General features: G+C 44.8%; 1 pseudogene; it reads right to left on the bottom strand.

Moving 5' to 3' along the window:
* Nucleotides 1-10,188: 10,188 nt before the first annotated feature.
* LOC102245755 lies at nucleotides 10,189-11,531 on the bottom strand (annotated as a pseudogene).
* Between the last annotated feature and the right edge of the window lie 4,311 nt (nucleotides 11,532-15,842).

The raw sequence follows: 15,842 nt of genomic DNA, 5'->3' as shown, positions 1-15,842 counted from the left end.
CCCCCCAGTGCACAAATTTTTGTGCACCGGGCCTCTAGTATTTACATAAAGCACTTTTACAGTATCACAAACAAAATTCACCGTTTTCTATTTTGGGTGTGATGCCAGAGTTTGGAGGTGCCTGTGATCTTCATATGTTCTTTTCTATTATACTGTTTTCTGTTTTACTTCAATTTGTTGTCTTGTTTCCTCCAATGTGTGTCTTCGTATGTGCCCTTACATCTAGCATGCCCTTATAATTATAAAAGGTGTTCGATAACTGATTGTTAAATGATGAATGAATAAATGAGTAAACGTTATGATATTTATCATATGTATTAAACATATATATGTATCAGCAATTTATTTAATTCCTTGGTTTGTAATTTACTGCCCCCTCTATACATATGTAAACATATAATGCTTAATTTGGTGGTTTAGATGGAGCATGAGAAAATTCAGACAAAAGACTGTGAATTGAAACAGAAAGTAGGATAGTGGTCAGCCGAGGTTCAGGGGAGGGGTTTCTAAAAAAAATATTCTGAAATTAGATAGTGCTGATGATTGTGCAATTTTGTGACTATACCCTGAACCATGGAATGGTACTTCAAAGCAGTGAATTTTATCTGAAATTTTAAAAAGCCATGACTTAAAAATCCTTTTCTTTTCATTCTTTTTTTTTAAAAAAATATATATATATTTTTAATTGATTTCAGAGAGGAAGGAAATGGGAGAGATATAGAAACATCAATGATGAGAGAGAATCATTGCTTGGCCGCCTCCTGCACACCCCACACTGGGGATCCAGCCCACAACCCAGGCATGTGCCCTGACTGGGAACCGAACTGTGACCTCCTGGTTCATAGGTTGATGCCCCTGCTCTGTGCCTGATAGGGGGGAGCTCCCCAACCCCCTGATCGCCCTGCGGCTCTGTGTGTGACAGGGTGCAGCGCCCTAACCCCCTGATCAGCCCTGCTCTGTGTGTGACAGGGTGAAATGAACAACTGGAACTAAACTTTATATTCAATTCATTTTTCTAATCAGCATCTGGAATAACTTGAGTTGTCATTCATGTCAAACAAAGGGCCAGTTTCTTATTAAATTATAATCAATGAATATTCTTCTAGCCAGAAAATTGGCCATTATATAAATATAGTCATAGAAAAATTAAACAGTTCCAGATGTGAATGAGGGCAAAACATTTGTATTTCTCAACCAGCTTTTATCACAGCCTGTGTAAATAAATCTTAATTTCCTTTGCTTGTACACTGGGCCCATTGCTGTAAACAATGTTGGAAACCATGGCATTTCTCCAGATGAAGTAATATCCTAAAAGGACTATAATGTGGACACAAGACACGGTGGGGTAGGGGAGGCCGGGGGAATGTCAAGGGGGAAAGAAAAGGAAACATATGTAATACTCTTTGTAATACTTTAAGCAATAAAACAAAATTTAAAAAAAGGACTATAATGCCAAAAATCATTTTTATTTATTATCCCTTGTTTTTTAGTTAAAGTAAACAAACCAAATACAAATCATTAAGCTTAATGGGAATAGAAGACTGAAGAGTCTATGACAGTGGCCGGCAAACTGCAGCTCTTTGGCCCCTTGAGTGTGGCTCTTCCACAAAATACCACGTGCGGGCGCGCACGTACAGTGCGATTGAAACTTTGTGGCTCATGCGCAGAAGTCGGTTTCCGGCCTGGGCGAGTCTATTTTGAAGTAGTACTGTTGATATTTGGCTCTGTTGACTAATGAGTTTGCCGACCACTGGTATGACCTCCAAATGTTGAAAAACCAGCTTTGAACAAAGCGGCAAAGTAGAGAAAAAATTTCATAGTTATTTCCCTAAACAAACATTCTCTCAGGGAGAGTGGAAAATGAAATGAATAAAGACCAAATGATATACAGCTACTTGGTAAAGAAGAAGATAAATATTATAAAACTAGTTTCTGGAAATCTATGTCTGTGGTCAGATCCTCTTCCACTTCCAGATCATTTCTGCAACTTAAATCAGTTCAGGCCTGGTGGGAATACATTCCCAGAAGGTTGCAATTGAGCATATGGTTTTATGGTAAGGAGTAGGTGCCATGGAAGAGATTGTGACATTTCTTCCCCTGGGCACACTTTATCTTTATTGTGGGGCTCCTAACTACAGATTAAATTTCTGTTCTGCAGTGAGATGGAAGATTCTCCATTTCCTGGGGAACACTGTCTCCATACTCAATGGCTGCAAACTTGTAGGGAGGCCCAGCTTTCTCCATAAAATTTGATGATTCTCATTAAGGAAAGATCATGTGTAGGCTGCAGGTAACAGAACTCACTTAGCTGCCCTTCTTCCCCCAAAACAAAACAAAAATTAAGAAACAAGGAGAAATAACCAAGATGGCTGCGTAGGTAAATGCTGGTACTCACTGCCTCCCACAATTATAACTAAAATACAGATCACCCATCATTCAGAACTGTCTGAAATATGATGGCTGAATGGAAGTCCCACAACTAGAAAAGTAAAGAAGAAAGCACATCGAGACTGGTAGGCAGGGCAGAAGCACTGAATGGATTGGTCTGACACCAATGTGGGGAGTTTTTTTTTTTTTAAATCAGGAGGGATATCTAGGCTGTGGAGGACTCCTGTGAGGAGCAAGGGGTCCCAGCCACACACCAGATCCCTCAGCCCAGGGTTCCAGTGCTGTGAAGAGAAGTCCTGTAATTTCAGGCAATAAAAACCAGCAGAGGTTGTGGCTGAGTGACACTGAGGCTGCTGGAACCCCAGGCCACTCTTCTTAAAAGGCCAGCACACGGACTTACTCAGACTCATTCCCTTTGAGCTCAAGCGCTGGGGCAGTGGCTTGGTAGAACAATAGAGTAACCTTGGAATGGAGATAAGAAACGCCCTAACCTTTGGAATAGAATGGATAGGATTAAAATCAACTGGTATAAATACAGATGTAACAGGACAATAAAGAGAGAACCTTACTATGCTGATCAACTGAACGCTGCCTCCGTGTCATTCCTTCTTCGCCGACTCCATCCACACCTTTGGGAACCCCTGGACCTGCTGGGGTTGGACCCCAACACTCCTCCCTCCCTTCCATGCTCTCTAAAAATCAATGGGGCCCTGACTGGTTTGGCTCAGTGGATAGAGCGTCGGCCTGTGGACTGAAGGGTCCCAGGTTCGATTCTGGCCAAGGGCATGTACCTTGGTTGCGGGCACATCCCTAGTAGGGGGTGTGCAGGAGGCAGCTGAATCGATGTTTCTCTCTCTCTTATCGATGTTTCTAACTATCCCTCTTCCCTTCCTCTCTGTAAAAAATCAATAAAATATATTTTTAAAAAAACCAATGGGAAAAATATCCTCAGTGAGGATTAAAAAATAATAATATATAAATAAATAAAAGTCTAATATATTATTTAGATATAGAGAGATAAGTCCCAGGAAAACTAAAAACAAAAGCATAAATTACTGAGTGAGAATTATTTCCCTCTGTGGAGCAGGATTGAGACAATTGAAGGGGAAGGGGGACAGGAAATGTCTGCTTTTCATTATAAACCCTTCTGTATTATTTGAAAAATTTTAACCATTTACATGTACTACTTTGAAGAAAAATAAAAACCTTTTAAAATTTACATTTACAATTGTCACATTCTTAAGTGGTTATTATAATTTACCATGATTGACATCTTAAATTGTTTTCAACGCCCTAAACAAAGATTAAATTTCTCCATGATGTGGGGAAAAGGTTGATATGTTAAACATATATTCTTTTCTAAAAAAATATACTTGTATTGACTTCAGAGAAGAAGGGAAAGGGAGAGAGAGATAGAAACATTAATGATAAGAGAGAATCATTGATTGGCTGCTTCCTGCTCACCCCTACTGGGGATCGAGCCCGCAACCCGAGCATGTGCCCTTGACTGGAATCGAACCTGGGACCCTTCAATCCACAGGTTGGTGCTCTATCCACTGAGCCAAACCAGCTAGGGCTATATTCTTAAATTTAAAGGGGTACAAATTACTAGTTTTCCTAGGAAGTCCTCAAGTCTTGATCTCTGGTTGTTTTAATTAAATATTCTCCACCCTCCTTGTTCAAGTATTGACACGTTTGCATAAGAATTAAAGTTTTCTAAGCCTCCAGAAGTTTCCACCATAGCTACAATTTCTCATACATATCCTGGTTCTCTTTCTTGCTTTGGATGAGAAGGCAGCTAAAAGGAAACAGTAGGCTTCCTTGATTTGGGGGAGGAGTCTCAAGATCTGGCCCAGTGACTGAGTTGAGTCTAACAGTCTTAGAACATCTGAGAGTGCTGTAATGCCAGTGAAACCAGAAATTCACAGCCAAGATCCCAGGTTCCTACTTTACACAGGGACCAAGGAACACACTTGTGGGGGAAACACGGGTGTTGGTTGGAAAGTCTGTAAGGAGGATTTTCCAAAAGGTCAGGGGCCTCTTAGGGGGACCTTGCCGAAGGCAGCAGCCCTGCCTTGACTTTTCCAAACAAGTCTTTGCTGGAATCTCTATGTTTAGTCTTTAAGACCTGATCTTGTAGAAGCATGTGCTTTCTCAAGGATACTTACCCTGCTGATTGTATCTAGAGGTTAATTTTAGTTCAAACTGTTGTTACAATAAAAGCCTAAGGAGGCAGGCAATCGGGGCTGTTTTGGTGCCTCCTGCCAAGCAGCCCCTTAGCCTCTCTTTCACAGAAACATGTGTTAGAGTAATCCACTCCTCTGTTGCTCAGGGTCTGCTGGTCAGCCCTGGCACACACTGGGCAATTATGCTTCAACATGCTTCTCCCAAGTGCCAGGGAAGCCTGTGCTATCACAGGTTGAATCTTTGTGGTTTCTGCTCCAGCCTTTAGAGAGGAATCCTCTCATTTGATATAATTTTGTCTATGCAGAACCATGTGATCACTCTCTACTTCAGAGAAGGCCAGTCTGCAATCAAAGATAACAAAGATGAGAAACGAAAAGAGATCTCAACCCTGTTCAAGTCCGGGATTCTGGTTGTTTTGAAGGGCTATTTGTATTACCACCCCCCCCCTCACCTGGATCCCACCCTGCCCTGCCCCAGGCCTTCACCACCCTCTTGTCTGTGTCCATGGGTAATGCATATCCTATATAATAAAGATGTAATATGCAAATGGTTGTTACACCGTGAAGCGTAATGACCGACCGAGTCACGACCCCATCAGCAGGAGGGTGGGGCAGTGAGCTACAAGTGGGTGGCGGAGAGCTACAGGAGCAGGCAGGGCAGCAAGCTATGAGGGGGCATGAGGGGAGCTACAGGAGGGCGGTAACGAGCTACTGGCGCACAGATTCCTGCCCAGGGCTACTAGTATGCATATAAATTCTTTGGTTAATCTCTTCCCACCCTTCCCCCCCTTTCCTCTGAGATTCATCAGTCTGTTCCATGTTTTCATACTTCTGGTTCTATTTTATTCATTAAATTTCTTGCTTGTTTATTTTGAATTTTAGATTCAATTGTTGATAGATATGTATTTATTGTCATTTTATTGTTCATATTTTTTATCTCTTCTTAAAGGATACCCTTCAACATTTCATGTAATACTGGTTTGGTAGCTTTTTTTTTGTCTATGAAGCCTTTTATCTGACCTTCAATTCTAATGATAGCTTTGCTGGGTAGGTCTTGGTTGTAGGTCCTTGCTATTCATCACTTTGAATATTTCTTGCCACCCCCTCTGGCCTGCAATGTTTCTGTTGAGAAATCAGCTGACAGTTGTATGGCTGCTCCCTTGTAGGTAACTAACTGCTTTTCTCTTGCTGCTTTTAGGATTCTCTCTTTGTCTTTAATCTTTGGCATTTTAATTGTGTAGTAGGTGTCCTGTAGGGCCCAGTGGCTCAGCCTCCCCAGTCACATGAGCTGGGCACTCTAGATGCACCCCTGTGTGGGCTGTGAGCACTCTCTTATTGTAGTTGAGCCTTGATTGCTGTTGGCATCATTGGGAGGAATTGACCCCCAGGCCAATTAGACAATTGAGCACCAGCTGTGACTATAGTGGAAGAGCTGCTATGCAGGAGACAGCCCTATGGAGCAAGACTTGCTTTAGTGGGGCTTTGGTGCTCACTGAGTCTGCCCCTTGAGTGTGTCACTTATGGATCTGTAGAGTTGTAATCTGGCATGATCTGAAGCTGTCTACCAGATCACAATGCCATGATAAGTGGACAGAGCAAGTCTCTCTCCACCCCGCCCCCCTCCCCAACTCCCATCCTGCCATGAGCTGATGTTCTTGGCTGAACCTCTGAGAAGGCAGTGCGTGTCAGCATGTCCTTAAAAAATGATTCAAAGATGACAGCCATTTCCTTTAGAATACCAGAAGATAGTTTATTTCTAAAGAAATTCAGATAACTCTTAAGCAGTTTCCTGGAAATGATTTTCAGTTCAGAGTCAGCCCTTGGAAGTTGACTGTTAGTGATCCACACCATTAACACTGAGTTCACTTTAGTGCTCTGAAGGACACAAATGAGGGAGGTTTTCTTGTGTCTAGCCCTCTCCCTGACCCCATCCACTTATTTATCTGGACATTATCACCCTCCAAATCTGGAAAGTGACGATCCAACAGTTTTACTTTCCCCAAATAGTTACCCTTCAATAGGGACCCCCAGCAGAAATCATTCCCCTCACCCCCAAATGAGGGAAGCTCTCCAAAAGGTTTGTTCTGAAATTCTACTTGAATGGCTAAATTCAAGGGCACCTCTGTGTCTACAGATTAGTTGATCTCTCACTTTAAAAAAAAAATTAAATTTAAAAAATTTCAATTACGTTTACAATCAATATTATTTTGTATTACTTTCAGGTGTACAGTTTAGTGGTCAGACACTCATACTTTACAAAGGGTTTCTTCTGTTATTTCCAGGACCCACCCGGCACCATACATAGTTATTACAATATCATTAACTATATGCCCTATGGTGAGCTTTGCATCCCCATTACTGTTTTGTAACTGCCAATTTTTACTTAATCTTTTCACCTTTTTCACCCAGTCCCCCAACCTTCCTCCCCTCCGGCAACCATCAGTCTGTTCTCTGTTCTGTTTTGTTAGTTTGTTTATTCTGTTCTTCAGGTTCCACATATAACTAAAATAATATGGTATTTCCCTTTTTCTGACAGGTTTATTTCACTGATCCATGCTGTTGCAAATGGTAAGACTGGCCCCTCAGTTTTGAAGCACTCTCCTCTTCTATCTTCCTTCCTTCCTCTCCTCTTACACAAACCTCTCCTTCTGAGCTCTGCTACTGTTTCCTTTTCTAACTTATGTCCACATCTTGGGATTCCTCAGGGCTAGCCCAGACCTTCTTCTGGTCTTTCTCTAAACTCCTTGCTGGTCTCATTCATTGCCATGGACTCAAGCATCATTTTAGTACCAATAAACCCTAAATTTGTGTTTTCAACCCGAGTCTCTCCTTTGACCGACAAACTCTTGACATCTGCTTTCCTGACCTTTCCCTTGGATATTTTATTGTCATCTCAAAGTTGACAAGTCCAAAGAGAGCTTTAAATTTTCTCAAAACCCATTCTCACACCCGCCCCCAGCCCTCTCCATTTTATTGAGTGGTGCCACCTTCCACCTGGCTGCTCAAGCTGGGACACAAAAAGTCATCCTGAATTTCTTTCTTTTCCTCTGATCCCCAATCAAATTCATTAGCATATAGCTTTTCTTGATAGTGTGTCTCAGAATTTGAGGCTGGAAACATTAAAAAAAGAGAGAGAGAGAGACTGTCCTTTAACTGCCAGAAATCTGTATCTGTTGCTCTCAGTGAAAATTGCAAATTTATGGGGAAGATTCTTCTTTTGTACTGGGAGAAATAATTTTATTTTAATTTTTGGAAAAAAAAAGTAGTTTCTTGGTTTGAAATAATCATCAGATATTTTTAAGCATATCTTCAACATAAAAAGGTCTAGAGTGCTCAGATGCAAATAACTAGTTTGATTTTATCTGTTTTTATTTATTTATTTACTTATTTATTTATTTGGCTTTCTAAACTTTATTTCTTAAAAAAGATACACAATTTGAATCGTATTTATTTTTTAAAATATATTTTTATTGATTTCAGAGAGAAAGGGAGAGGAAGAGAGAGAGAGATAGAAACATCAACGGTGAGAGAGATGCATTGATTGGTTGCCTCCTGCATGCGCCCCGACTAGGGCCAGGGATCAAGCCTGCAACCAAGGTATGTGACCTTGACTGGAACCAAACCTGGGACCTTTCAGTCCTCAGGACAACGCTCTATCCACTGAGCAAAACTGGCCAGGGCTGAATCGTATTTAAATATCAACCTCATACAATACTTCTTTATAGTTTAGCAATATATACATTTTAAAAAATTTAAGTATATTTTTATTGATTTCAGAGAGGAAGGGAGAAGGAGAGAGAAATAGAAACATCAATGATGAGAGAGAATCACTGATCGGATGCCTCCTGCACGCTCCCCACTGGGAATCGAGACTGCAACCAGGGCATATGCCCTGACCGGGAATTGAACTATGACTTCCTAGTTCATAGGTTGATGCTCAACCACTGAGCCACACTGGCTGGGCAAGAAGTACATTTTAAAAAGTGATATTTTAAACTGACAAATGAACATTTGGATATTTTGAAACTTAATCTTCATATTTTAAGAATTCAAACTTGTCTTATCACAGTAAACAATAAGATATTAAAATATCTAGATAACATTCAAGACAAAAGGTATCAGGAGAGCCCGGCCTGTGTGGCTCAATGGATTGAGCATCATCCCATGCACCATTCTCAGTCAGGGAACATGTGGGGTTGTGGGCTCAATCCCCAGTGGAGGAGGGTGCAAGAGGCAGCTGATTGATGTTGATGTTTCTCTCTCTCTCTCTCTCTCTCTCTCTCCTTCCTTTCTCTCTAAATTCTATATTTTAAAAATATTTTTTAAAATGGTATTAGGGAAATCAATAAGATTTTAAATGTGAGGTTCTGCACTGTTACTCCAAGTTCAGGTAACATTTTATTCATGTCCTTGGCTTGCCCCTCCCTTAGCTGTTTCACTAAAAATATGTGTTTAAAATAAGGAGTTTGAGATTTATGATCAGCTGGAGAACCATGTTTAACTTCTGATTTATAGTTTGGGCCAAGGTATCTAACTTGGTCCTCAGGACTAATTACAGCAAACTTGAGATTATATTCAAACTCTGCTTTTGGTGAAAGAAATAGAATGTTCTGCTGAAAATCAGAAACATCCTGAGGGCTCCTAAACAAGAACGCACCACGAACCATACTTTCAGAACCAGTGCCATGACGTTCAAAATGACTGATCTTCAATGAGCTGTTTTAGCCTGAGGTACTTGATAAAGTTACATTCATGCCATACTGATGGCCCAGAACATATTAATCTCAGTTAACAATCACTGACATTTACATTACTAATCTAATTCAGGCATCCCAGGCGTAGTAAATGCATATGTCAAAGCTTCAGGAATCGAAGTTACTACTGATCCAAAAACAATCCTTATTTTGCTGTGACCAGATGAAGAGGACACATGACCACACTTTCCGGCAACGTGGGTACTCTAAGAATAATGTTCCCATTTTATTGCTTGAATGAGTACAATGTCTAATTCAAATGAAAGCAGATAAAATAAAACCGGTTCTAAATGCCATGCCAGCAGAGTGAACCCAAGACACAGGTTTCTTCCTTTCCCTCAAATCCTTCCCTCCCACCCCTCCTTCAAAACTTGCTGGACCATGTTTTGGATCTTTTCACAACCCAGGCCCCCGAAGAGTGGGGACTTCTGAGCTGTGGCTCCCCTTATCACACGTGTCTCCTGCTACATCTGATGTTGCCATAGTGCCTCCCACTCAATTGAAATGCCCATCCACATTAGACAGTAGGGCGGAGCGGGCAAACGCTGGCACTGGGACAGGCTCCCCATCAGACAGACCTCAAAGGAGGCCACTCTGGCAAGGCCTCCACAGGAGCAGACTGGTGAGGCCTGCCTGCAGGGGTCACTAAATGCTCTAAGGAAGTGGATACGGGAAAAGAAAGAGGAGGCAGAGGCTGCGGGGACATGCCTGTCTTGGGTCCTGTGTGTGAGAAGTCTATCCTACTCCCTATGTGTGCTTAGATTCCTTGTACAAATAACAGAACACTCCTTTCCATTCACTTCAATAGGATGAACTCTTTAGAAAAAGACTGACAATCAACCCCCAAATTTTATGCTTATTTATTCCACTTCTATGAATTTCCACTTCAGTGAATTGAGCAATTGAAGACTCAAGAAAAAACTCAATAAAAGACACAATGACTTGGAGAACTCTGGCAAGTTATATGTATCCCATTTGCTTTTGGTTTCCAATCTCCTCTTTGCTTCAAATCCACATGCAAGTTTCTTATTTTTTTTGAGCAACCTGTGAATTTTCAGCTTCCTTTTTGGCTTTTACAAAGTTATGGCAGGCAATCTCTTTGGCAATTTTACACCAAGCTCTTGGGTAGCTAGCTAGCTGGTTGCTGAGTTCCTCAGCCTTCTCAATAGTCCACTCTTCCACAGCCTGGACTATGCTCCGTTCAAGGCCTGACTTCTCAATGTTTTTTTCTTTTCTTTTCTTTTTTCTTTTCTTTTCTTTTCTCTCTTTCCCTCCCTCCCTCCCTCCCAGTCTCTCTAAAAATCAATAGAAATTCTTTCTTTCTTTCTTTCTTTCTTTCTTTCTTTCTTTCTTTCTTTCTTTCTTTCTTTCTTTCTTTCTTTCTTTCTTTCTTTCTTCTTTCCTCTTTCTTTCTTTCGAGAGACAGAGAGAAAAACCTCAATGTGAGAGAGACACATCAATTTGTTGCCTCCCACACACTCCCCTACTGGGGCCAGGGATCAAACCTGAAACTCAGATATGTGCCCTTGACTGGGAATCAAACCTGCGGCCCTTTTGTGTGTGTGTGTCGGCTGGCAGTCTAACCACTGAGAAACACCGTCTAGGGCTCAATTTTTTTTCTTTTAACAGAGGATTTAAACCTGTCATTGACTCCAAAATACTGAGTAAGCTCCTTCTGCTGGGTTCCACATGAGGACTGTTCACTATGAAATTCTTCTTTGTTCTTCAATTCACCTTTTCTAGGGTGTTTTCTATTTTTCCTTCTGAATCTTGAAGTTGAGATTTTCTGTTCAGAGTGTGTGTTTTTTTAAATTCTTTATTAGTTAAGGTATTGCAAATGTGTCCTCATCCCCCCTATTAAACCCCCATCCCCCCCCACTCATGCTCTCATCCCCCTGTTCAGAGTGTTTTTAATTAAATTCTTGAAATTTATTCCATGTATGTAAGGGAATTCCAGAAGGAAACTCTTTATATGCATTTGCATTCACCTCTGCTTCAGTTTTTGGTCCATTTGTAGGGAAATCTGAGATCTCTGTTTTTGTAATGGTCCCATGTTCTTTATCTTCCTGTAAGTTAAGTTCAGAGTTCTCTCATGTGTCTTTCTTCAGAATTAAACTCAACAGCACTTTCATTTGGGCCAGGAGGTAGCAGCCCACTCCACATCTTTTCTTTGGTCAGGAGCCATCTGCCCCACAGCCATCTTAAGACCAGTTTGATTGTAAATGTAAGTAACTTAATAGTCACAGTTGAACCTGCACACACAAAACAGGAAGCATTCCCACCACACCAGCCATTCCTGGGTTGTTATAGGCCAGACCGAAAAGACTTGATATGCACTGTAAGTGGGCAGGTTGAGGAAATGCTGAAATAGGGCCTAAACGAACCTACAGGGATAATTATTGAGGGGAAAGTGTGCTGATTTTTGTTCTTCAAATTTAAAACTAGAGGTCCTGATATCGGCCGCAGCATCTCAGATGCGCCATGTCTATTTTATTTCAATCAAGAAAAACAAAAAGATGAACAATGAGGTGAACATTGCGGGTCATACAAACGTAAGTCCGGGCTCCCCACCAGTGTCTCCTTTTTAAAATCCCGCTGCCTTTGGGAACATCTGGATTTAGATGAAGTTGTCCAAAGGAAAATACATCAGAATAGGATGTTAAATATACTGGCTAACGACGAAGAGTTTGTTCCCTGGTAGTGGTCTGAGAGTCACGGTAGGCAGGGCACGGAGGAAGCAGGGAGATGTTTTTCATCAGATGCTCTGAAGAGGAAGGAGAGAGAATAAAATTTGAAGGCCTAGGGACTGAGGGAGGAGAGAAGATGGGAGAAAAGACTCTAAGGCAGTGGTTCTCAACCTGTGGGTTGCGACCCCTTTGGCGGTCGAACGACCCTTTCACAGGGGTCGCCTAAGACCATCCTGCATATCAGATATTTACATTACGATTCATCACAGTAGCAACATTACAGTTATGAAGTAGCAACGAAAATAATTTTATGGTTGGGTCACAACATGAGGAACTGTATTTAAAGGGCCAGAAGGTTGAGAACCACTGCTCTAAGGGAAGCAGAGGATTGCTGGATGTGTGTTTATTCTCTGCATTAAGCAGTCCTATATGGAGGCTTATATCTGAAAGCTAGGGCATGCCATTGAGTGACTTATAAGTGGCCTTGCTCATCCTTAAGCTTATACTGTGTGGCTTTGAGAGCAGATGCTGTACAGCTTGGTGCCTCTGCTGAAACCCATGGCCACCCACATGCCCATGGGCCCGCACCTCCAGCGTGTGTTATTCTGCCACGGGCCCCCCTCAGTGCTGTGGCTTTCTGAGGGGTAAAGCAGTCTAGATTCTCCTCCAGATGCAGACATTCAGCCCTCAGCTTGACATCTTTAACAATTTAATATCCTTCCCTTCCACCTGCCAAATATTCTTGAAACCAACAAAGGCCACCACCTAAGACAGTAGTTCTCAACCTTCCTAATGCCGCGACCCTTTAATACAGTTCCTCATGTTGTGGTGACCCCAATTTCATTGTTACAAATTGAACATAATTAAAGCATAGAGATTAATCACAAAAACAATATGTAATTATATATGTGTTTTCCGATGGTCTTAGGCGACCCCTGTGAAAGGGTCATTCGACCCCCAAAGGGGTTGCGACCCACAGGTTGAGAACCGCTGCCTTAGGGGAAGGCCTGGGAGGGAGGTAAAGGCGGGTTTGGGGAGTGCCCTGCATCATCCTGCAGCCGGGGCTGGGCAAGGCGGGGGGAGTCCCTGAGCCACATGGCCTGTACTTCCTTCCACCAAGCGGCCTGCCTGGTGTGCCCACTGCACTGTCACTGCGGAGGAGCCCCAGAGAGCAGGAGACAGGGCGGAGGCACAGACACGGGGATGGATCTCCCTGTGAGCCCTGCAGTGAGAGGTCTGGCGTGTAAGGGGGCGGCCCCACAGCGAGAGGTCTAGGGGTCCCCCTGCTGGGGCACAGGGCTCAGCTGTTCCCAGAACCCGGTCAAAGCCCCCAAAAGAGGGGACTATTTCCTGAGGCTGCTGCTCCCATGACTACAGACTGGCCTAAACCAACAGGAACAAGTGCTCTCCCCATCTGGGTGCCAGAATCTGAAATCAGGGCGTCTAGGGCTGTGCTCCCTCGGAGGGCTCCAGGGCAGGGTCCTTCCTGCCTGGTCAGCTTCTGGGGGCTCCTGGCCCCATCCCTTCGATCTCCCCTCGTCTTCACGTGGCCTCTCCTCCATCCTCACGTGCCCTCGTAAAAGGACAGAGCTGAAAATGGAACCCTCCGCTGCCCAGAGCCTCTGTCTCCTTGGCCTGTGACCTCCGGGTAAGGGCCCTTCACCCTGCGGCCATTTGCTCTGCTGGGCTTCACCCTTCCCCGCACCCCCTCCTCCACCCCAGCAGACAGGGGTCCGGTCACGGCACCAGTGCCTCTGGGCGGCTGCCCTCTTTGTCCCAAGGTCCCTCCCAGCTGGTAACCTTGGCGGTTGGCGGGGTCCCGCTGCATTGGGGCGAGGGCCCTGCGTGGAGAACATCCCGGCTCCCCTCGCTGTCTGTGGCTTAGGTTACAAAGTGCCGTTATTTTTCCTGTCTGGCTTACACCGCCTGCCTCTCCTGGCGATTTTGTTTTACCTCGAAATGAAATTGATTCGGGGTCTGCAAACCAGCAGACTTCCCGCATTCGCTCTGTGAGACGTGGCTCTGGCCCGGCGCCTCCTGGTCCAAGTCCCCGATGCCACCCCAGTTCTGTGGCAGCATCTCTCACCCCCTGGGCCCCCATTCAGCACACGGCACCCTCAGCGTTCCCCTGCAGCTCCAGGGACCTGCTGAGCCCGGGCCCCAGCCAGTCATCAGTTCCCCAGGTCCTGCCTGCAGCCCCAGGGTCCTCAAACCAGTCTGGGAGGGGCCGGGGGGGTTGACCCTTTAGGCAGATGGGGTGCAGACACCAGGTGGGCACTCCACCCCCCATCCCCACACACACACCCGGAAACGTCATGAGCACTGAGTCTGTACTGACGTCCAGCTCCTAGAGGGCTTGGCCTGCACAGTGCGGCCACCCGTCTGCAGAGTGGCAGGCGGAACAGGCCTCCCAGGAAATGCCGAGAGCACCCAGTCTCTGCTGACGTCCAGCTCCTGGAGGGCTCAGCCTGTGCAGTGCGGCCACCAGAGGGGACCCGTCTGCAGAGTGGGAGGCAGAACAAGCCTCCCAGGGCAGCTGGATGCCCACCTGGCCCCAAAGCCATCCTTCAGCCTCCCCCTTGCCCCTTCTGAAGGGGAACCAGTGTGGTTTCCGCTCAGCCCAGCTGCCTGCCTTGGGAGGCGGCAGAGGCTGTCGCCCTCTGCTGGCCCGTTCCTGTTACTGCAGAAAGTCAGAGTCAGCCTGCCACCCAGCCCTTGCCCACGGGGAGCCAGCCCAGCACATCATTCCCATTTCACAGGTGAGAACCAGGCCTCGGCGCTTCCCTCGGCTGGGATGGAGCAGAGCTGGATTGGGAATCAGGACGGTCTCTGCAGCTGATGTGTGCACTTCCGGCTGATCACGTGGCCCCGCCCCCTGTTCACGTGCCACTTTCCCATTTTCACGAACCCAGGAGGCTCCAGGGGCCCTCTGTGTATTTGTACCTGTGGCTATGTCCCTGCATTACTCTGCAGAGGGGTTGCAAGATATATATTCTTTTTATTTTAAAAAATGTTAATTAAATTTATTTTAACATTTATTGAGAGGAAGGGAACACCATCATTATGAGTTTACAACCCTGGAACCCAAGTGATGTCATCAGTATATTGTACTGTGTGTTCACTACCCCAAGTCAAGTCTCCTTCCATCACCATTTAACCCCCTTTGACACTTTCCTACCTTCCCTCCCATCTCCTTTCTCTCTGGTAATTGCCATACTGTTGTCTGTCTATGAAGTTTTTCTTTTTCCTCAATCCCTTCGCCTTTTTTCACCCAGCCCCCTTCTCCCCTCCCCTCTGACACCTGTACTTTTCTAATAAGCTACATGGAAAACATATTTTGTTTAATTCCACTGCCACCCTGTGCCTTTGGGGTGTGGTTCCCAGGTGTAGAAAGCTGAGGTGAAACTAAATTACTCTGCATTGGAAATGTATGTGAACTGCACCCCCATGTTCATTGCTGCATTGCTTACAATAGTCAAACCATGGTGGGCGTCGGCAGCAGGGGGCAGAGCACAGAATATGGCGGATATCAGCCACAGCAGGATGGTGGAGCAGGTGAGCGGGGGAGCCAGACCAAGGTGGGGCATCGGTCGCTGTTATCAGGGCGAGCCTCTGGTGGTTACTGAAAATTCTTTGCTCCTGCGCACCATGATTCTGCCTGGTGCTTGCATCAGCTGCCGGTGCCGGCTCCTTCCCACCTACTGCCGGCGCCAGAGCTGCCGCTCATACCCACTGCCGGTGCCTGGCGCCGGCCCCAATCACTCAGGGCCATCAGTGGGTGCTAGCAGCAGCTGCCGGCCCCGATTGCCCCTCAGGGCTTCTCCACT

This window comes from Myotis brandtii, unplaced genomic scaffold (genome assembly GCF_000412655.1).
Source record: "Myotis brandtii unplaced genomic scaffold, ASM41265v1 scaffold111, whole genome shotgun sequence".
In the NCBI taxonomy this organism is placed as follows: domain Eukaryota; kingdom Metazoa; phylum Chordata; class Mammalia; order Chiroptera; family Vespertilionidae; genus Myotis; species Myotis brandtii.
Note: the sequence above shows the minus strand (reverse complement) of the source record. Positions and strands in the feature narration are given on the sequence as shown.